Raw genomic sequence first — 22,411 nt, forward strand, 5'->3', positions numbered from 1 at the left:
TCCCTGTGACACACCCCGGCCACTTTCCCAGCCCTCCCACGCAGGCCTTGCGCAGGCTGCTGCCTGTCCAGCCCTCCTGGCACCACCAGCCAAAGGGCCCGCTCCCGTCGCAGCCATCAGGGAGCGTGCTGTGCGCTGGCACTGGCCTAAGCGTGCGGGCAGAAGGCACTGCTGCGCTCGCCTGCGTGGCCAGGACACAGGAGTCTGGCACTGCCACGCAAAGGCCACCGCCTTCCTAGGGGCTTGCCAGGGACGGGGCTGCGGTTTTGGCGGGCTTTCTGCTGGCCGCAGCTGTCCTGGGCTTGCCCTTGCAGTGCTGACAGTGGTCAGTGCTTGGGTGACACAAGGGACAGCTCAGCCCGGCGGGGGGTCCTGAAGTGATGTCGCCATCGCATCACAAGCCCTGCTCTTTGTGGAGGCGGGGCTGGGGCAGCCTCCGGTGTCACTTTGCCTGTGAGCCAGCGAGCGAGTGAGCAGGTGAAGAGTGTGGCATTGAGCGGGGACGAAGCAGCAAGGCGGCCGGGTAAGAGCTGCCTCCTTTGGTCTCCCCCCAGGCTCTCCTCCTCTGGGGGCCATCGGCCTGGCTCTGTCGGCCTCCTCAGCACCCCAAAACCCCTGCAGGCGCCATCCTTGGGCAGCCAGCTGGGTTGCAGCCTGCCATTGGATGCCCCCTCCCTCGACATCTCCCCTTCCAAGTGCCACAATCGTGGAAACAGCCCCTCAGCAAGGCCCAGCAATGTTCGGCAACGATTGTGCGCGCTTGGTGCTGAGGACAGGGTGTCCCAGGGGAACAGCGGTGAAAGCAGCCCCCGCAGCGGGCAACCAGGCAAGGCAGAGCGAGGGAGCCCACTGTGCCCTTCTTCTTCCAGAAGTGCTCTCTTGGCGGCCTTGGGCTCTTCTCCTGGGGGTGGATTGACGCTGTCAATCTAGCGGCGTGGAGCAGCGTGCAAAGGGTGAGCCCAAGAGCGGAGAAGGGGGGGCAGGCACTGGGAGGTTGGTGGACCCGCGCTGGAAGGCACTTGCTCAGCAGCACTTGGCCTCCTGCTGACCTCCCTTGGGCTGGCAGGGGCTGGGTCGCTGGCGGGGCACCGCTGCTAAGAGCTGGCTGCTGTGTTTTGCCTTGCACTCTTGAAACAGGACTGCACACGTGAGGCGCGCTCCCTTCGGCGGCATGGAGCCTCAGAGGCTGAGGACTGCGTGCGGGCTCGTGGCACTGAGCTTTTTGCTCCTGTGCCTGCCCAGCTTCCCCTCGGCCTCCAACATCTTCATGGCGCTCCTGATGGTGGCCTCCATGGCTGGCCTGAAAAGCCTCGGGCCCAAGGTAGGAGTCGGCCTTACCATTGCCCCAAGCACTGCCCGCACAGGGACAGGCCTGAGCCCGCGGCAGGGCCCATCCCTGGCGCAGTGTGCACGGGCCCCGCTTTGGCGGGCAGCTCAGCGGCCTGGCCAGGGCCGGCCTGCCTGCGGGAGGCTTCCGCCCCGCTTCAGCCTCTGCTTGCCCTGCTGCCTGTGACGCTGGCAGAGACGAGCAGGCAGAGGCCCCCTGCTTTTACCCGCTCTGCCCTCCAGCAGCACCTGCAGCAAGGGCACCCTTCCTCTCCTGCCCCAAAGCCTGCCTCCAGCCTCCGTTCTCCCTGCCCAGGGCAGGCCTGGCCACAGCTGGGGGCACCCGGGCGGAGGCTGCAGGCTCCCCACTAACCCTGCCTTTTCTGGGCCTCTGCAGGGGCCTCTGGGCGCTGCTGGCAGCCTGGGCAATGGCAGCGTGGAGGAGCCCGGAGGTGAGCAGCCCTCTCTCTCCCAGAGCATAGCCAGGCTCTGCAGCAGTTCCCAGCCAACACGCTCCTTGGCCTCCCGTGCACACCACCCTCTGCCCTGGCTGGGGCTCCGCATGGCGGCTGCCCTCGCTCACTGCCTCTCTGATGCCTCTTCCAGCAGCCTCCTGCCTCCCCACGCCTCACCCCGAGGAGTCTGCAGAGAGACGGCACCCTGCGGAGACCGACGGCGGGCAAGAGCAGCGTGCAGCCCAGAGCCAGACAGCCGGCCCCATAGCCCTGAGGAGCAGAGCAGGCCGAGCAAGGCAGAGGGCTGGGGGCCACAAAGAGCACAGCAGGCCAGCGGCAGGGCCAGCGGCAATGCAAGAGAGGCCCGGGAGATGCCCAGGACCTGCTGCTCACACACTCCAAAGAACGACCCTTGGCTCCTTGTGCACTGCTGCAGCCCTGGCCCCAGGGCCCCCCTCTGCCCTCAGGCTCGCTGGGGCACTTTGGGGCCTGCCGCCACCCGGGCTTCCTGCTCGCCGACAGAAGGGAGCCCTGGGCTGCCTGCTCACCTCCTTTCTCCCTGCCAGGCGTGGAAGCAAGCGGACCTTGCCCACTGCACAGCCTCCCGAGCCCTGCCGGCAGGACACACGCAGCTGCGACTCCCTGGGGCCTGGCCCACCGCAGCCCCTCCCCGACCTGCTGGTTGCCTCCCCCACACCTGCAGCAGCGCTGGGCGAGCCGGTCACCCCCCCAGCACTACCGCCATCCCCACCACGCAGGCGGGTCCGCTTCGGGGAAAACCAGACTGTGCTGCTGAGCGAGGAAGAACACGAGCTGCTCGACTGCCTGCCCAGAGCCCCGCACATGGACTGGCCAGCGCACATCCCGCGCAAGTCCATCCTCCGGTGTGCCTGGCCACCCCTCCTCATCACAGGGGAAGGCAGCGCTCAGCCTCTTTCGCCCCCTGAGCAGCTCAGGCGCCAACACGCAGGGGAGCCCTCCTCTCCCCCACCTCTGCAACGCTGGACCACCGTGCAGCTCTGGCCCCCACCACCGCAGACGGCCTCCCCTCCCGCTGCACGTGGTGCCCGCTGGAGAGCGGCGCTGGGCTCCCTGCGTTGCCCAGGCTGCACTTGTGGGGGCTTCGGAAGACTGCGCAATGCCATCCGCAGATGTGCCTCCCTCCTGCGAAGGAGACGACGAGCGCCCAGGAGCCGCCAGGCAAGGAGCAGCTGCTTCGGGCAAGCACAGAGCTCAGCGCCTGCGCAGAGGCACCAGCAACAAGTGCCCCGCTTGTCACCTTCGTCACCCCGGCGCCACTGGAAATAAACCTCTGTGCACCATTCTTTGGAGCCAAGTGTGATGCTTGCTCCCAAAACTCACTGAGCCAGTTGATTTGAACCATGCCCACAGGCTTAGGCAGTCCCAGCAGCACCAAAGGGCCTCTCCCAGGGCCTCCCCTTTGCCCACAAAACCTCTCACCTTCCCCAGCCAGGCAGGCTGGCACCACAGCCATTGACCAACCTGAACAAGGGCTCTTGCACAGAGCAGGGCCAAAGGGCTCCTCCTGCAAAGCAGCCTGGTACACAGGCTCTCTCCACCAGAGCGAGAGCTCAGCTCCCAGAGCTGAGCGGAGGGGCTTCCTCCCACCCACGGCCCGCACGCTGCCCCACCAACACCAGCACACACCCCCTCCTGCCCAGTGCAGCCCAGGGCCACACAGCTCTCTTGCAGCCTCTGCTTGGCTCCGTGCACAGTGCTGGACTGGGCTGGGCTGGGCTGGGCTGCACCGTGCTGCTGAGAGGGCTCTGGCAGGGCCTTCGGAGGTGCTGCTGCACGCTGAGCAAGACAGCAAAGGGGAAGAGCTGCCCCAGGCCAGAGGAGCCAGCTTCACCAAGCACCCAGGGGCTGGGCACCCACGCGCAGCTGCAGAGCACAGCAGCAGCAGCTGCCGCTCACTCCCCAGCATCACGGACAAGTGTCCTTCAGCTCCGGGAAGGTGCTGGAAAGCGTGCAGGAAACTGCTGTCCCAAAACTGAGGCGGAGAGCTTCGGGAAGAGCAGGCTAACAGTCCTTCACAAAACTCAACCTGAAGCAAGTGCAGGGCACCTGCTCTTGCTCATTCCTGCCACAAGCTCACTCTCCCTCCATCTCCTCCCCGCAGCCCCACAAACACCCCAACGGCGGGCGTCCAGGGCACCTGGCCAGCCGCACTGGTGCTCCCAACAGAGGACCAGCAGCCACAGTGGCAGCTCCCAGGAGCCCTGGCCTTGCTCTTCACTGCCGATGGCATCTCCTTGGTGCAGACATCTGCTCTGGCCTTGAGAGCCATCGGCTGGCACCGGCTGCTGCTGGGCCTCCCGGTCTCCCTTCAGCTTCCCTCAGCCTCCGCCCAGGTTGCTGCCTGCTTCTCCTTCCTTGGCTTGTCGCCTCTGGCTCTGCTGTGGCTCTTGGGCGTGGGGCTGGCAGCAGCAGGCCCGGCAGAGGGCACATGCTGCCGCCTTGCTGCCACCCTCCTGCTGAGCACAGGCAGGCTTGTCTGGGCTGGGGCCCTGCACCCCCAGCCTTGGGCACAGCGAGGCATGGCAAGCTCCTGCCGCAAGCATCTGCCCTGCCTGCCCCTCACTCCCAGCCTCACTGGAAGCCTCTCAAACCAGCGCTCATCTCATGCCACTCTCAACTCGCTTGAAGATGCCATGGCAGCCAAACTGCCCTCTGCCCTGGCCCAGAGCTGCTCCCTGCCGCCCATGGCTTGGGGCTGGGCTCCTTGGCCTGCAGCCTCCCGTGCCCAGCTGGGCTGCGGCATCGCGGCGGGCCGAGGGGCAGAGCCTGGCCCTGCAGGAGCTGAGTTGGCAGCCGCCACAGAGCCTGTGTGGTCACAGCTGCGTGCAGAGCGGGCAGCATGGCGGCTGCCAGGGCACAGGCACAGGGGCCCCCTGGGCACCAGGCAGCTGCAGCCCCGTGTGGGGCCTTCAGGAAGGCACCAGCCCTGAGTCAGGCATTTCTGAGAGGGTCCCTGTGACACACCCCGGCCACTTTCCCAGCCCTCCCACGCAGGCCTTGCGCAGGCTGCTGCCTGTCCAGCCCTCCTGGCACCACCAGCCAAAGGGCCCGCTCCCGTCGCAGCCATCAGGGAGCGTGCTGTGCGCTGGCACTGGCCTAAGCGTGCGGGCAGACGGCACTGCTGCGCTCGCCTGCGTGGCCAGGACACAGGAGTCTGGCACTGCCACGCAAAGGCCACCGCCTTCCTAGGGGCTTGCCAGGGACGGGGCTGCGGTTTTGGCGGGCTTTCTGCTGGCCGCAGCTGTCCTGGGCTTGCCCTTGCAGTGCTGACAGTGGTCAGTGCTTGGGTAACACAAGGGACAGCTCAGCCCGGCGGGGGGTCCTGAAGTGATGTCGCCATCGCATCACAAGCCCTGCTCTTTGTGGAGGCGGGGCTGGGGCAGCCTCCGGTGTCACTTTGCCTGTGAGCCAGCGAGCGAGTGAGCAGGTGAAGAGTGTGGCATTGAGCGGGGACGAAGCAGCAAGGCGGCCGGGTAAGAGCTGCCTCCTTTGGTCTCCCCCCAGGCTCTCCTCCTCTGGGGGCCATCGGCCTGGCTCTGTCGGCCTCCTCAGCACCCCAAAACCCCTGCAGGCGCCATCCTTGGGCAGCCAGCTGGGTTGCAGCCTGCCATTGGATGCCCCCTCCCTCGACATCTCCCCTTCCAAGTGCCACAATCGTGGAAACAGCCCCTCAGCAAGGCCCAGCAATGTTCGGCAACGATTGTGCGCGCTTGGTGCTGAGGACAGGGTGTCCCAGGGGAACAGCGGTGAAAGCAGCCCCCGCAGCGGGCAACCAGGCAAGGCAGAGCGAGGGAGCCCACTGTGCCCTTCTTCTTCCAGAAGTGCTCTCTTGGCGGCCTTGGGCTCTTCTCCTGGGGGTGGATTGACGCTGTCAATCTAGCGGCGCGGAGCAGCGTGCAAAGGGTGAGCCCAAGAGCGGAGAAGGGGGGGCAGGCACTGGGAGGTTGGTGGACCCGCGCTGGAAGGCACTTGCTCAGCAGCACTTGGCCTCCTGCTGACCTCCCTTGGGCTGGCAGGGGCTGGGTCGCTGGCGGGGCACCGCTGCTAAGAGCTGGCTGCTGTGTTTTGCCTTGCACTCTTGAAACAGGACTGCACACGTGAGGCGCGCTCCCTTCGGCGGCATGGAGCCTCAGAGGCTGAGGACTGCGTGCGGGCTCGTGGCACTGAGCTTTTTGCTCCTGTGCCTGCCCAGCTTCCCCTCGGCCTCCAACATCTTCATGGCGCTCCTGATGGTGGCCTCCATGGCTGGCCTGAAAAGCCTCGGGCCCAAGGTAGGAGTCGGCCTTACCATTGCCCCAAGCACTGCCCGCACAGGGACAGGCCTGAGCCCGCGGCAGGGCCCATCCCTGGCGCAGTGTGCACGGGCCCCGCTTTGGCGGGCAGCTCAGCGGCCTGGCCAGGGCCGGCCTGCCTGCGGGAGGCTTCCGCCCCGCTTCAGCCTCTGCTTGCCCTGCTGCCTGTGACGCTGGCAGAGACGAGCAGGCAGAGGCCCCCTGCTTTTACCCGCTCTGCCCTCCAGCAGCACCTGCAGCAAGGGCACCCTTCCTCTCCTGCCCCAAAGCCTGCCTCCAGCCTCCGTTCTCCCTGCCCAGGGCAGGCCTGGCCACAGCTGGGGGCACCCGGGCGGAGGCTGCAGGCTCCCCACTAACCCTGCCTTTTCTGGGCCTCTGCAGGGGCCTCTGGGCGCTGCTGGCAGCCTGGGCAATGGCAGCGTGGAGGAGCCCGGAGGTGAGCAGCCCTCTCTCTCCCAGAGCATAGCCAGGCTCTGCAGCAGTTCCCAGCCAACACGCTCCTTGGCCTCCCGTGCACACCACCCTCTGCCCTGGCTGGGGCTCCGCATGGCGGCTGCCCTCGCTCACTGCCTCTCTGATGCCTCTTCCAGCAGCCTCCTGCCTCCCCACGCCTCACCCCGAGGAGTCTGCAGAGAGACGGCACCCTGCGGAGACCGACGGCGGGCAAGAGCAGCGTGCAGCCCAGAGCCAGACAGCCGGCCCCATAGCCCTGAGGAGCAGAGCAGGCCGAGCAAGGCAGAGGGCTGGGGGCCACAAAGAGCACGGCAGGCCAGCGGCAGGGCCAGCGGCAATGCAAGAGAGGCCCGGGAGATGCCCAGGACCTGCTGCTCACACACTCCAAAGAACGACCCTTGGCTCCTTGTGCACTGCTGCAGCCCTGGCCCCAGGGCCCCCCTCTGCCCTCAGGCTCGCTGGGGCACTTTGGGGCCTGCCGCCACCCGGGCTTCCTGCTCACCGACAGAAGGGAGCCCTGGGCTGCCTGCTCACCTCCTTTCTCCCTGCCAGGCGTGGAAGCAAGCGGACCTTGCCCACTGCACAGCCTCCCGAGCCCTGCCGGCAGGACACACGCAGCTGCGACTCCCTGGGGCCTGGCCCACCGCAGCCCCTCCCCGACCTGCTGGTTGCCTCCCCCACACCTGCAGCAGCGCTGGGCGAGCCGGTCACCCCCCCAGCACTACCGCCATCCCCACCACGCAGGCGGGTCCGCTTCGGGGAAAACCAGACTGTGCTGCTGAGCGAGGAAGAACACGAGCTGCTCGACTGCCTGCCCAGAGCCCCGCACATGGACTGGCCAGCGCACATCCCGCGCAAGTCCATCCTCCGGTGTGCCTGGCCACCCCTCCTCATCACAGGGGAAGGCAGCGCTCAGCCTCTTTCGCCCCCTGAGCAGCTCAGGCGCCAACACGCAGGGGAGCCCTCCTCTCCCCCACCTCTGCAACGCTGGACCACCGTGCAGCTCTGGCCCCCACCACCGCAGACGGCCTCCCCTCCCGCTGCACGTGGTGCCCGCTGGAGAGCGGCGCTGGGCTCCCTGCGTTGCCCAGGCTGCACTTGTGGGGGCTTCGGAAGACTGCGCAATGCCATCCGCAGATGTGCCTCCCTCCTGCGAAGGAGACGACGAGCGCCCAGGAGCCGCCAGGCAAGGAGCAGCTGCTTCGGGCAAGCACAGAGCTCAGCGCCTGCGCAGAGGCACCAGCAACAAGTGCCCCGCTTGTCACCTTCGTCACCCCGGCGCCACTGGAAATAAACCTCTGTGCACCATTCTTTGGAGCCAAGTGTGATGCTTGCTCCCAAAACTCACTGAGCCAGTTGATTTGAACCATGCCCACAGGCTTAGGCAGTCCCAGCAGCACCAAAGGGCCTCTCCCAGGGCCTCCCCTTTGCCCACAAAACCTCTCACCTTCCCCAGCCAGGCAGGCTGGCACCACAGCCATTGACCAACCTGAACAAGGGCTCTTGCACAGAGCAGGGCCAAAGGGCTCCTCCTGCAAAGCAGCCTGGTACACAGGCTCTCTCCACCAGAGCGAGAGCTCAGCTCCCAGAGCTGAGCGGAGGGGCTTCCTCCCACCCACGGCCCGCACGCTGCCCCACCAACACCAGCACACACCCCCTCCTGCCCAGTGCAGCCCAGGGCCACACAGCTCTCTTGCAGCCTCTGCTTGGCTCCGTGCACAGTGCTGGACTGGGCTGGGCTGGGCTGGGCTGCACCGTGCTGCAGAGAGGGCTCTGGCAGGGCCTTCGGAGGTGCTGCTGCACGCTGAGCAAGACAGCAAAGGGGAAGAGCTGCCCCAGGCCAGAGGAGCCAGCTTCACCAAGCACCCAGGGGCTGGGCACCCACGCGCAGCTGCAGAGCACAGCAGCAGCAGCTGCCGCTCACTCCCCAGCATCACGGACAAGTGTCCTTCAGCTCCGGGAAGGTGCTGGAAAGCGTGCAGGAAACTGCTGTCCCAAAACTGAGGCGGAGAGCTTCGGGAAGAGCAGGCTAACAGTCCTTCACAAAACTCAACCTGAAGCAAGTGCAGGGCACCTGCTCTCGCTCATTCCTGCCACAAGCTCACTCTCCCTCCATCTCCTCCCCGCAGCCCCACAAACACCCCAACGGCGGGCGTCCAGGGCACCTGGCCAGCCGCACAATGGTCCCCGTCTGGAGGCTACAGGCATTTCAGTGGGATAATAAAGGGGGGGCTCATGTACTATTGCTCGCCGGAGCGATGTGTGCTCCAGGGCGATTTTTAATAGATACAGGGGCTCCAATTTCTTTAATCACAGCTGATGTGTGGCGTCAGGTTGGAGGACAGAAATTACATCATCAAGCTGTTTGGATTCAGGGTATCAAAGGGAAACCCTGTCGAATTCCATTAGTGCAAATCCATCTCACCCTTCCCGGTGAGAAAAGATCCAGAAAGTACGTTATGGGAGGAGGAGAAGAAAATTGGTTAGGAATAGACATTTTAGTTGGGCACAGATGGGTGACTCCTCAGGGACATTTGTGGGCATTTGGGGACACCAGCATCCCCCAGAATAACACCTCACCCATGGTAAGCAACATTCGGCTCCTGAGGAAGACACCCCTTCTCCCTCCTAGCAAAGTAGTTATGTAAGGCAATACCCCCTTGCCCTCATAGCATGAGTAGCCATAACCCAAGCAATAAAAGATTTAAAGCAGAGGGGGATTATAGTACCAACTCATTCACCATATGATTCACCAGTCTGGAGCTCAAATCAGAACAATCGATAGAGAATTCTGGAGACTTGGTGAGTGGCTCCATAATAAGAGGGGACACTCTGGGGCAGAAGATCTCTGGCGAGCAGCAGCTGCTCAAGGATGGCCTTTAAGTAAATTAGCAGCACGGGATATTGTAGCCAGTTGCCCAGAATGCAAAGTTAGAACTCAAGATCATATTACCTTGCTTGCTCAGCCACTAAAGCTTAAGGACAGGAAAGGGTTATGGTCTACCTGGCAGGTAGATTACATCAGACCTCTCCTTCGAACAGTGCAGGGGTGGAAATCGATTTTGGTAGGAGTGGAAGTCTGCTCAGGCCTAATATGTGTACATCCCTGTTCCCATGCCACTGGACGAGGAATGAGTCAAGGCCTAACCCGATGCTTTGCTAGTCTGTCTACACCAGAGGCCATACAAAGCGATAATGGCACTCACTTGCGTAATGAGCTAGTTAAAGAATGGGCCAAAATGAACAGACATGCTCCAGGGTACCCTCAGGCCAATGGAATGGTAGAGCGAGCAAACGGATTGCTAAAGCGGCAGCTTCATTTAAAGACTGCCCGATGGGGTGATAGGCTCTGGACAGCTGTTAGAATCCTCAACCAGCCACTTGGACCTGCTGGTAGCCCCTTGTCACGGGCTTTTCCACCTGGGACACAACAGCTCTTTCCCCAAAGAAACTCGTGAGAACTTGCCACCTGCTTAGCAGCCGGTGCCAAAATACAAGTCTGACTCCCAACTGTAGGGACTCTTGAAGGTATCTTAAAGAGACCGAAGGGTCCTTGATCCTGGATAAGAGCCCTTGAAGGAGGGAAGGAAATTCATGTTCCACAGGCTTGGGTGCACCTCCCCAAGACCTCGTTTCTTTTGTTTTTCAGGTCTCATCTTCAAGCCCAAGAAGAAAGGTCGTTGGCACCATCCTCTTCACTAACGTGATTAGGACTCCGAATGCTGATGCCAGGATGGCAATGGGTACTAAGAGTTGCTCCGGTAGTTCTAGCAATGTGTGTGCTGGGCCTCGAATATTGCTTCTCAAAATTAACGCAGCAATGTGTCTGACGGCTGTGTTGTGTCACGTGGAACCAGTCGAGCCAGTGAACCTACCACCCAACATCTTGAAAACAATCTAATCCTACAACAAATTCATAAATTTGGCCAACTAATTAATGAAATGCCATAAGAGCCTGCCTGCATACACCTGGGTCAGTGGATGAGGCAGCACGGAAATTCCATGCATGTCCACCTTCTGACTGGGGAGAGCACCTCCTCAGCCTCTGGAAGAAGGCTGGCTCATTTACCTTTACTACTTACGCAGCTAACAGTAAATATTCCTGGCCTGCACACCGCTGGAATGACGCTGCCATTTGTACTGATGATTATCTTAGTAGAAAGGTTTCTAGACCTTGTTCTTCTTTCCCTTGGGGCTTAGCAGCTAACACGAGTGATTGGGACCGAGGAGACCATTCTGGTCAACAATGCCAGAGAGCATACCTTGGTGTACAGAGCGACCTTCCAAGTTCGGCTGGAATTGTGAAGGTGCATGCCATTGCCAGTATACTAATGATACCTACCCTGGAGACCCTCAAACAAGAACTTCAACAAAAACTGTGGTACCGATTGCACCTGGGGAAATGGGTTTGGATGTGCATTTCGTTCCTGTGCATGGTTCGTCTCTAACAATCCCAGAGGATCTCTGTGGAAACCCCTGACCTCGTGGATATTCCCAAAGAAAACTCATACCTGGAACTGTTTAATTAATTTTGGCACCACTTCACCCCAAGACCATTACCTTCTACGTTATCCTCCAACTGCACGGGCTGTATTCCAAGGTCGATTGTGTTTTAACTAGTCAATGCCACATACTCCGTATCTGTATCGCATTGGTGATTACCCTGATTTAGGTAAAAAGATGGTCTCTGGCCCACTACCAATACCCAGTTGTAATGTTGCTGATGTCCCTGCCCCAAAAGGCATGGCCTGGGCTTGTAACAATCAACATCTTCAGAGCACTCTCCCTGCCTCCTTAGGAGGAGTCCCATGGACCCTAGTAGTACCACTTTTGTGTCCTGAAAGCTACTATCCAGGGCTACCGTCTGCTCCTTTAGTCAGGAGAGTTCATTCCAAACAGGCACCTACCCCTCTTTGGCGCGACCTCTCTCAGGGAGAACAAGTGAAAAAGAAAATAGCATGGGTATTTGAGGGACTTTTTGCTTGGTATTATGATCTTTCTAGAAACTGTGTATCAATAGCTGAGCTGGCAGACCAACTCCAGCTATTAGCTAATGCTTCCACTCAGGCAGATGAGCTCCTCAATGAACAGTTACAAGCCACCACTAAAACGACTATTGCAAAGAGATTATTAGCCTGAGGTTCAACGTTATTGCGACATGGTAGAGTACGCCTGTATGTAAACATGTCAGCAGAACAGTGCTGCATCTATATCCCAAACGTAACTGAACCACTTTCTACCCAAATCAAAATCACGCGTAAGGTCACAGCTGATTCAGCCCGTACCCAGGGAAGCCTGTATGGTTCCTGGTTTGGATGCTTAATGGAATGGATAGGACTAAATTTTCAAGGATGGTTGAATAGTTTACTGCAATTTATGTTATCTGTGTTGCTATTATCTGTTGTAATTTGCATTGCTTTTGGATGTATTCGTCGTATTATTGAACGTTCAGTCATTGGCTCTTCACGGGTGACAGCGGGTCTGCGAACTTGTGGATCCCCTCAGGACGGGGACGCCCTCCCACAGTTACTTCCCTGGGATGGAGTGTACTTTGGCCGCTCAGGCAACGCGTGGGTAAGATCAATTAGAACTGGAAAATAAGTATTCTAGCTGAACTAAGTTTCTGTTGATAAGAACTGTTGCTTTGTACTGTTTTAACTTGTGTTGTAAACTTAGATCTTTAAAATAAGTGGTGGAGTCACGCAGTAAAACTCCTTCCTCCCCTCCTCCCCTCCCTCGCGCCACATGAAACCCTCACGGTCTGGGACTGTAAAGACAGTCGGTCGTCCCGCAACATGCTGGAAAGCGTGCAGGAAACTGCTGTCCCAAAACTGAGGGGGAGAGCTTCAGGAAGAGCAGGCTGAGTAACCCCAGTATCCCAAGTATCCTGGAATATAGCATGTACTAGGCCAAAAAAGGGTCAGACAAGAGGGTATCTTCCTGAGCATCTCTGTGGGCAGGGTCTCTGATAGCTGCACATACATCCAAGCCCAGCTGACTGCTGCTTCTGCTGCCCAAGAGGAACCTTTGTGAACACTAAGAGGCCCAAGAATGGAGACTGACGGGTTGTTCACAGTGAGAGGCCTGTTAAGCACCAAAATGTTTCCCTACAGTTCTGCAGAAGTGAATCAAGATAGCACAGCTTGCCTTCGATAGGCTAACCTGGGTTAATGCTGGTCTGGGAGCCAAAAAGAGTACATTTGCTGCAAAGTTCAGATATTTCTACCATGAAGGAGAAAACAACATAAAGCCTGTAATGAACTGATCACTAACCAGTGCTGTAAGATGGCTATTTCAGTTAAACTCTCTGCTCTTTCCAGTCCCTGGAAACTAGATTATATCAGCAAAGAAAATAATGTGGAGGAAAAAGGAAAATACAAATAGTTGTCATTTTTTTTCTATATTTAAATACATGACATTTTAATTGCTTTTACGAGGAACATAGCTCACAATAAAGGTCACTCGTTTGCAAAGGCTTAACAACCAGCAATTACATTCAATTTTTCAACATAGTTACAGGTTGGACTGTGCTCTCAGGCTAGAAGGGGGCTGATAATACGCAGGGAATGACAAGGAAACACATTGTAGTGACCAGAGGGACACTGGAGATTCATAGTGCGGAAAAGGGTTGCTAGTCACTTTATCTCCTGACAGGTGTGGAAAGAAGCCAAAAGAAACTGTGATAAGTATTCATGCATGGGCTCAGAGAGCTGCCTTCTGAGAAGAGAGGGCACGTTTTCATTACATGGTGCTCAGAACTGTAGAACAGTAAGAAGTGGAGTAGCTGAAACCATGATGTAATTATGTAACCATAATTGTGTGAGACAGTCCTATTTTGCTATGATATATAGTATCTTCTACCAGACCATGGCTGGGAAGCCATGCCAGATTAAGACATTTAAATTCATTGTCTGTGTAGGGGTTTCCTCATATCAAGAGTTGCCCAGTCACTGGGCACAGTCACTGTAGTCTAGGAGTGTATTCATCTGGCCAAGAATAAGGATGGGACTCAGTTGCCTAATGATAGCTGACTAGTTCATTTGAGGCACTGTGTGGGTATCCAGAAGATGCAATCTCCCATAAGTCCTTTGCATACCTGCCAGCCATTAGTAGATCTTTTGGATGCCCAAAGATGTCTCAAATAGCAGCAGATGCCTCAGTTTAGGCACTTGTGTTTCAGACGTTCTGGACAGGCTCCACTGACAATATTGGCTATATCTCCAACGACTACTCAACACGAGCTCACAAGCAGAAACCTGCATGTAAACACCTGAAGTCAGATATGTTAATCTGCAGCTAAATCTCATCCCAATTGTTTATCAGAACAATAACAGAGGTCACAGAAAGAACTGCATCTCAGATTCAGTTTTAAAGAAGCTGGGGTCAGCAGTAGCTATGGCTACTGACTCTTCCTGCTGAAATGCCCTTTTCATTTTGATTGATTTGACCCCACTGATGGGGAAGGCAATCCTTTACTGAAATGGCAAAGAAACACAAACACACATGCATCCATTTGTGATGGGGGGCTTCCTGCTAAATGGTAGCACAGTCACCATCACCGACTGTGTCCCACAGCCTGTCTCCCATGAGGTTCACTGCTTGCTGGAAGTGGAGCTGGGTTTTGGAGCCCACACTCGAACCTGACTATCACCAAGGAGAGCAAATTTTTTGTGACTTGCTAAGCTTTCATTTCCCAGTACCTGAGAATCCCAGTGTCTTTTTTTTTTTTTTTTTTAACATAATAGTCCTCCAAGCCATCCTGCAAGAGAATGATACTGTTTTTATTGCTATTATTTCAGTTTTAAAGATGGGAAATGGGCTGCAGAGAGGCCATATTTTTAAGGTATTGCTTTGACTATAGACAGGCATAGCCTCTAGTGAGATTTTTAAATCACCTCTGCCTCTAATTTCAGTTGAAAAATTAGACACTTTGTGGATAAGTGCTTTTGAAAATCTCATGAGGGTCCCATTTGCTGGTTCATTGCCTAACCTGCTTGTAAAATCAGCTGTGGCTCACTCAAGGTGACACACAATTTTTGGATGCTAGTTCTCTGCTGTCTCTCTCCTCAACTCGCTTTGATTTTGGTCATTCATCCAATTTCCCCCGACCTCAATCCCAGACTCATTCTCGTGTCCACCCTGCACACATACACGTGGTGGGAGAGGACTCTGCTGACAAACTCATCTACTCTGTTTTGCCTCTGCATACAGCAAAACCGCAAGTTGCTGCTTTGCAGAGAAGCACCTCTCTCTGTTTCCCAAGGAGTTGTTGCTCATAGCCCTGCCCTCACCTTGCATTTTTATCATTAAAAATCTGACCATGTACTGTCTTGGTATGGTGCTGCGGGTTGCTGTTCCTGCATATTTAAGTTAATCACTTAAACATGTCCTGTGAAATGGGTACCACAATCTTTCTAGGTAGCGACTCTACCACAGCTCCACTGGAAAGCTAGGGGAAAAGTAAGTTTGTTAATATCTAACATAGATCTTTGCTGAAAATAAAGCCAGTTCCTGCTTTTTTTCTAGCAGCAGGAGACATGGAAAATAGTCTATCAATCATTGTTTCCTTTGTAACTAGTTTTTCCAGACATGGAAACTGCTAAGAACATTCTCTTCTCTAAAGCAAATAAATCCATTTCCTTCTAGTTTATGTTTTTTTAAAGATTTTATAATACTTTTATGTTCTCTATATTCTTTGATTTTTCAATATGTTTTTAAATTGGATTTCTCTGTAAATAGCAAAGTTGCCTTTATTTGACACAGGCTGTGAATTTTAAATAACTTAGCTAAATCGGGGTTGAATTATAACTAAGCAAAAAAGTCTGTCGAGATTCTTATTCATATAAATTTCAAATTAGGAAGGAATATGTTTGAGCTATTCATCAACAAACTAGTTTTAATCGAAAATGGTAATATTAAATTGAAGTTGCGAACAAATCCTTTTATTCTCAGACTAAATCAGGTTTCTTTTTAGACATAGACCGACACACAGATTTGAGACAACAGTAATAAATAAGAAATGGTTTCATCCACAAATTAGATAAGGTTTTCCTCAGGTTATCTAAGGAGAACTTGGCCAGTTGACTTTAAAATGCTTCTCAAACACCTTGCACTTGTATGACAATATATACAGAATAACAAAGCTTTCAGAAAAGAGATCTGTTCTGAATGTCAGAAGTGACTAATTTTCTTGGTATCTTGCATGATTTTCCAAAGTTACATAGGAGAATTAGCTTATAGCTGTGCTGTAATTTCCCTAGCTAGTAAATTCAAGCTCTATCTCTGCATTTAAATATGTTTTATAATAGGAAATGAACTTCATAATTCATCATCCCTCTCTTTATATGAGTTTAAAATTCAGCTCCTGATCTTGGGTGATGTAGATAAGCAACACTGAAGTTAAAAGTTAAAAAGTATTTTGTGCTCTTCATAAGAACTGATATATCCTTAGAAGAGTTAGGCAAAAAGAATAGCTTATGGGATTAAAAAGGGTTTAGGAGTCACAATGCAATGATCCAGAAGGAAAGTGATATACCATCTACGTCACAAATGTCTGTAAGAAATTATTAAGGCCTGCAGAGCCATACTGACAGACATGAGGTGTGCCAAAAAAGCATGCCAAAAGCATAGGCAAAAGCCCAGTAGCTTGAAGGACTTGGAAGAATTTATAGCACTGTAGTTCAGGTAATTTTTGCTACTATATCAATAATGTTGACTTGCTTTCTTTGAAACTGCATGTTGAGAAAAGAATCAGAGAAACACATATGGCTTCTGTGGCATATATAATTTTTCATTTCATATCAACTAAGTTGCAGGTTTGATTTTCATGTGAAAAAGATTTTAAATCCTGAAAGGTCAGGCAGACAAAACATGATTTCTGTGTTGTTTATTTTTTAATTAATTTCATTGAAGTAAATTTTGAAACAAAATATCTGGTCAAATATGGTCAAAAGGGAAACTGAAACAAAGTATTTTGACTTCTGGAAAAAAAAAAAAAGAAAAGGTATTCAACATGATTTCCCGAGCAGTTGTGATTGATTCAGATATTCAGTTTGATTCAGATATAGGTGAATAAAGTAGTAGACTGCATTATTGTTCTTAGCTGTAGGCAGCACTAGGAGAATGGTAGGAGAACCGTGTTAGGCCTTTTTAACAAATATTAAGTATTGTATCATTTAATATTGGATATATCCTTTCTCTTTGTCATAAATATACAGGACTTCTGTCTTGAAAACATATGTTTTATCTAATTTACTTTTGGCTTAACACAGAAATTGGTTATGGGACCTCTTCACTGGGTCTGCTTCTGGGAAAATACAATGCTACCGGAATAAAATAAATCCTACTGCAAAATACAGGCAACTTCACTTTTGCAGTATACATTTCTTGTCTACTCTGCCCCTTTAGCTCAAAAGATATTTTAAAAAGGGGAAGTGTTAGGATACTTCAAGGGTCAGGGAGGAAGCAGCAGTTCATTGTTTCCTAAGGAAACAGGTTTTATGCAAACCCATTTTCTGCCAGTGGGGAAAAGTCAAAATCATGACATTTTTTGAAAATGTCATGAAAACTAGCAGCAAAGTACAAAGAGGTGAGATCCAACTGTATTAGTCCCTCTGAGGGAGAAGAAGCTAAGAGGAAGTTGGTGAAAACTAAGCCCACCGGCCGGTCTGCAGCAGCAGCTACCTGCCAAACCAGCACTGCCAAAGGCTTCCCATCCGACAGTCCCAGCACCCACAACAAGCACTGCTGCGTAGAACAGCAAGACCTATCCAAGCCTAGGGTTGTGTTGCTGTCGTGTAGTACGCATATAAATGAGATATAGTCCTAATTACACTTTAAGGTAAATTCACAAATGCTATGGGATTTTTTTTTCTTTTTTCACAAGTAGAAAGTTCATGTTTGATGCAGTTCATACAGTCCAATATATCTCAATGGGAAGTCCAGCTGCTATCCGGAATCTACAGTGCATGGCCAAAGAAGAATTGGTGAAGCTGAAAAATGTTCTTCAGTTTATGTAAAAAATTTAGCCCAAGTAACTCTAAAGAATTTACAAACTTACCTCAAGTCACACCTTCTTCCAGCTGATCCATGACTCACATGTAAGCTGTGTATATCCTCTAAAGAGTAAGATATGGTGGTTGAGATGCAAAGAGATGCACAAAGCTGTTAATCACTTCTGTTCCTTAACAGATGTTTTCTTCTTATATATAACACCCAGATAAATATCAGTATAAGAGTTTTATTTTCTACAGGATTTTCCAGGGAAACTTAAGAAAGATATATGTTACATTTGCTGTTCAGAACATCTGACAGTTCTGCAGCATGTCAGCTAAACACACCTATAGTTGATTCAGTGAACATTAATATTCATTAAAAGCAATAAAATAGTATTGCCCTGATTTAGAGCACTGATGGCAGGCTGGTGACAACAGTCAAAGCTCGGCCAGAATGCACTATCTTGCTCTAACTCATGTGTGCACACACACCACCAGCCCATGGCTCGTTAGGTCCTGCTGTTAATCTGGTGCTATCCAACTGAGAACAACAAAGTAAGGGTGAATTTCCACTTCATTCCTGATGCTGCTATACCACTACATAAAATTGTGGCATGGCATGCAAAAGGTAAGTTGTGTCGGCACATCAGGGCCAAAGTTTTAAAATGTCAGTGCCTGAAGTACTTAAACATATACGTGAGTTCTAACTAAATAGCCTAATATTCTATGGTGCTTTTGCATGAAGCAGCTCCAAATAAGTCAGGGGACATTTGTTGGTATATTTTGGTGTCTAAAGCTAAAAATGGTCTTTCTGGCCATTTCAGAACACTTCAATTTGCTTGTGTAGGCTGGTGAAAGTCATTAATTAATGTTCCATTAAAATGGATTTCATGCAACCTGGAATTAGCAGAGGCCCTGAGAAGGCCTAAGCAGATCCTTTCCACTCACAGATGGAAACAGAAGCAAGTTAGGCTGATCAGTGCTGCTTCTATGCATGAAGCAGTCATATAAGGTGGGCAATCAGAGACCCAAGGCGGAAGGCACAGCTTTTATTGATCAAAGTAAAGAGCAAGAGTTTCTGATTCATGAGCAAGGATGGTTTACAACTCAGTGATGTGCACATGATACATATACAGTAGTTTGCTTCACAGTTGTACCCCCACTCCTTCTCTCCAAGGTTTTCATCCTTCCTGAAGAGGGTTCAGCTGACCGTAAGGTAGTTGCTGCACACTGATCTGTACCTATTTGCCATGCTGCACAGGGCTGTAAGCTGCAGTATCCAACAAACACGTGCCCAGTGAAGGGCAGAGCTGTCCCCATGGAGAGGGCAGGGTGGACCACTAAGGGCCACTGCTTGTAGCCCCAACTATCACTTAGCATAATAAACCCACGTTATCAAAATGACAAGTTACTTCCTGCATGACTTTAACAAATCACTTTGCCTGTGTTTAAAAGAGTAGATCATACAGCACTAGGGAATGTTCCCAAGCACAGGAACTCGACTCTCTGCACTGCTACACTGTCAGAATGACCCAAACGGACCCCCAGATGGTTCCTGGGCATGCTTTGAAAGACAACATGGGTCAGGGACCATTACCAACAGCCAGTTTTTATGTAGGCACCCTATCTTGAAAGGTAAAAGAGCTTAATGGTTTTGAGGTAGACTGTACTCTGACAGTTGGCCTCAGTGCCAGAAAACAGCTCTGGCTACACTTAATACCAAGTATAGATATAACCATTGGCACACAGGAGGACAAGCATAGGTCCTTGGCACTGAGTGCAAGCTACAGCTTTGAGCTGGGCACACAAACTTCTTATAACATGCCAGGGGAGAGTTATCAGCCTGAGATATTGCCAAATTACCCATTTCCCAGCAGAGTTTCAGACCGCAGGCTAGAAATCATTTCTGTGTGAGGGTGTCCTGAATTTCTGCTCTGCAGAAAAGGGCTTAAGATTAACTAGGCCAGCAAGTGACAGCAAAACTCACTGCCTTGGAGATTAAGTCCCAGGTTCCAGTTCCAGCTCTGAAGCATGTTTATTTATTTTATTCACTGACTGTTTAATATTTAATACATAAACACTGCTTGGGACAAGAACAGGAATCTGCAACTCCCCCTTTTCAGGCAAGATTCCTGATAACAGGATTAAAGACTTGTGCTTGTTCTTACATTTTCTGTCCAGTCCAGTGAATCTTCAGTTCTTTGCTGTGCAGCAAAAAGACTTCAGGGAAAAGGGGAAACATCCAAAAGACCGTAAGATCATCTCTAGTTTGGATAGTCTCCTGATGACTGGTTTTGAACTTCTTCAGCATAAGGAGCTCATAGAGGGGGGATCTGTGTAAATCACAGCTCTCATAAAGGAAACGGACTCTTTTGGAGCATGGTGCTTCCTAATCAGACACTCAGACAGGCGTTAAAGAGGTTAAAGTTAGACTGAAGTGTCTTGCTGTGGGCAAAATTAAGACATGTGCTTTGCTGAGTTACATTATTTGTGAGATTCTTTCCCCTTTTTAAGTAAGGAAGGCTGGAAGACAGTCCATCTGACTGAAGTTATTTTACTGTGAATTTCTGCCACATTTTGAGCATATTCCAAGCAGCAGTTAAGATATAAATAGCTGAATAAACAAACAGCTACGCAAGCAAAGTTGAAAAGTCAGAGACCAACAAGATTATCAGTTGTCTCTACAGTACTTCCAGCCTCCCCACATGCCAAATGAAATATCATGTGGCAAATAAGTTCTTTATGGCTATGAGCACTACTATGGTTTCTTTATAAGTGTAAAGGCAGCCATATGATTAGGACTGAAATACTAGAGGTAAAATAAAATGTTCCTCCCCATTTAAACCTCTTCTTATTCAAGACACAGACCTGGGAAGATGTATTTTATCCAATATTTGTGTGCAAATAATGTTTACAATAAAATAGTGATCAGACAGGACTCTGTATATTGTATTTGATTATGAATACTACTCATTTGGCTCTTCTTCTTGACTATAAGCACAAAGAAATAGTCAATCCTGCATAATGAATATGACTTGAATAATGAGAGTGTTGTTAGAATGCCAGTCTTTTAATGCTCTCTACAAATGCAAATAAGTCAAAATGAATTTCCTGATTGCTGAGTAAATACCTATCTTCACCAGGTTTTGCTTTGAGGTTATGTTCTCCAGATCACAGGATAGTTTTTTTTTATTATTATTAAACTGAGTCAAAGTTTTGTTTTGTTTTGTTTGCTGGCCTTTAGTCTATGTGACCAAAATGTTTAGATCTGCAAAGTGTTACAGAGCTCTGGGGAGCAGGATGATTTATGAGTCTTGCCTACAGCTTGTTCAAGGACCTAAGTCCCTGCTGAAACTACTGGGAAGAATCACATTCACTTTAGTGCCTTGAAATTATTCAGGAAGTCAAGTTGCTTTTATTTATTTTATTGCCAGCTTCAATAGTGTAGTAGCAACATTTGAATGAATTGCATTGGTATACTGTCACAAGTGTGTGAAAGAGGTTGAAGTATATTTTAAAGACTCACTGCCCAGAAGTCATTTTTATGATACTCTGAAATTCTGCTTGCCATTTTGACATTATTTATGTGTTCTAATTTACCTATTTCAGTGGGAATTGCAATTTGTCCTTTAAATCTGCCAGCTCTTTTTAAGTCTTTGCAGCTCATTTTCACACTTGGACATAGGTCACTGTGTATCTGTCTGCTCTGCTCCAGGTTTTCATGTCAACATTGAAGTGATTTCTTCTTAAAACCCTGATCTTTCATTGTTGTTTTCCTGAGTGATGGTTGCATTTGTGAATCCTGTAAGTGTGATTGCAGTCTGAAACTGGAGACAGTTAATCTAGGAACACTTGTTCTGCTGCCATTTTACCACAGTCTCATGGGATGAACTGAGCAGAAAGTATGGGATACCCAAAATATTTACTAGATTGGACAAGAAATCTAGCATCAGGTTTCCTTTTGAGCTCTTTCCAAGTACTTGTGATGTTTGACCTATCCATTAGTCATATCTGCACTATGATCTCTGGAGTATCTTTTATAGGAGGTAAGCTAATAGCTCGCAGAAGACAGATAGTCAAATAGCTAAAATACGTAAAGGAATACAGCATATAAAAACAAGACAGAGTCCCTCTATACTAATAGCAAAGTAATACACTAATGTAGAAATTATAAGTCTCAAAGCACTGTGTAGGGAGAACTGGTATCACCGTCTCCATTTTACAAATAGTGAGATCCACCAGCGGATATGACTTGCCATGGTCACCCACACGGTGCAGCAGAATAAAACCAAGGTCTCTAAGGAAACACTGCTTGTGATCAGCTAACAACAGCCTCTGTAACAAACTGTTTACAATCTAAATAAATAAGGCACGGGGGAGGAGGGAAGCAGAACAGTGCAGAAAGGGGCAGAGGGGAAGCAGACGTGAAGTGTCTTCCCCAAGAAAACTCAGTAACCAAACAGAGCTCAGAGGTCATGCACCCTCCATCAGGAGTCTTCTTCACTCCATCTTTAGGAATTACATCCTCAGTCCTAAGGAGAACTGCTTTTTTTTGCCAGGTCCAGATAACATGTATGGCACTGAATATACAGGCCACATTTTAGAGGACTTCTTGGATCATATTAGGCAAGCGTTGGAAGAGGTCATCATCAGTTGTGTCAAGATCTTAGGAATAAAGCTATTTGTCTCCAGTCACTCTTGGCTAGGTATGATCTCCATTTCATTATTGAGAACATTATTCTCCGATTAGGCAACACTACCAACTATCATCATCCAGTTATGAAGTTTTCAGATCAGTATCCTTGAGATTTCTCAGTGCCCTTTCTCCCCCGTGGAAATACTCTTATAC

This window comes from Dromaius novaehollandiae, chromosome 3, assembly GCF_036370855.1.
Source record: "Dromaius novaehollandiae isolate bDroNov1 chromosome 3, bDroNov1.hap1, whole genome shotgun sequence".
Taxonomy (NCBI): domain Eukaryota; kingdom Metazoa; phylum Chordata; class Aves; order Casuariiformes; family Dromaiidae; genus Dromaius; species Dromaius novaehollandiae.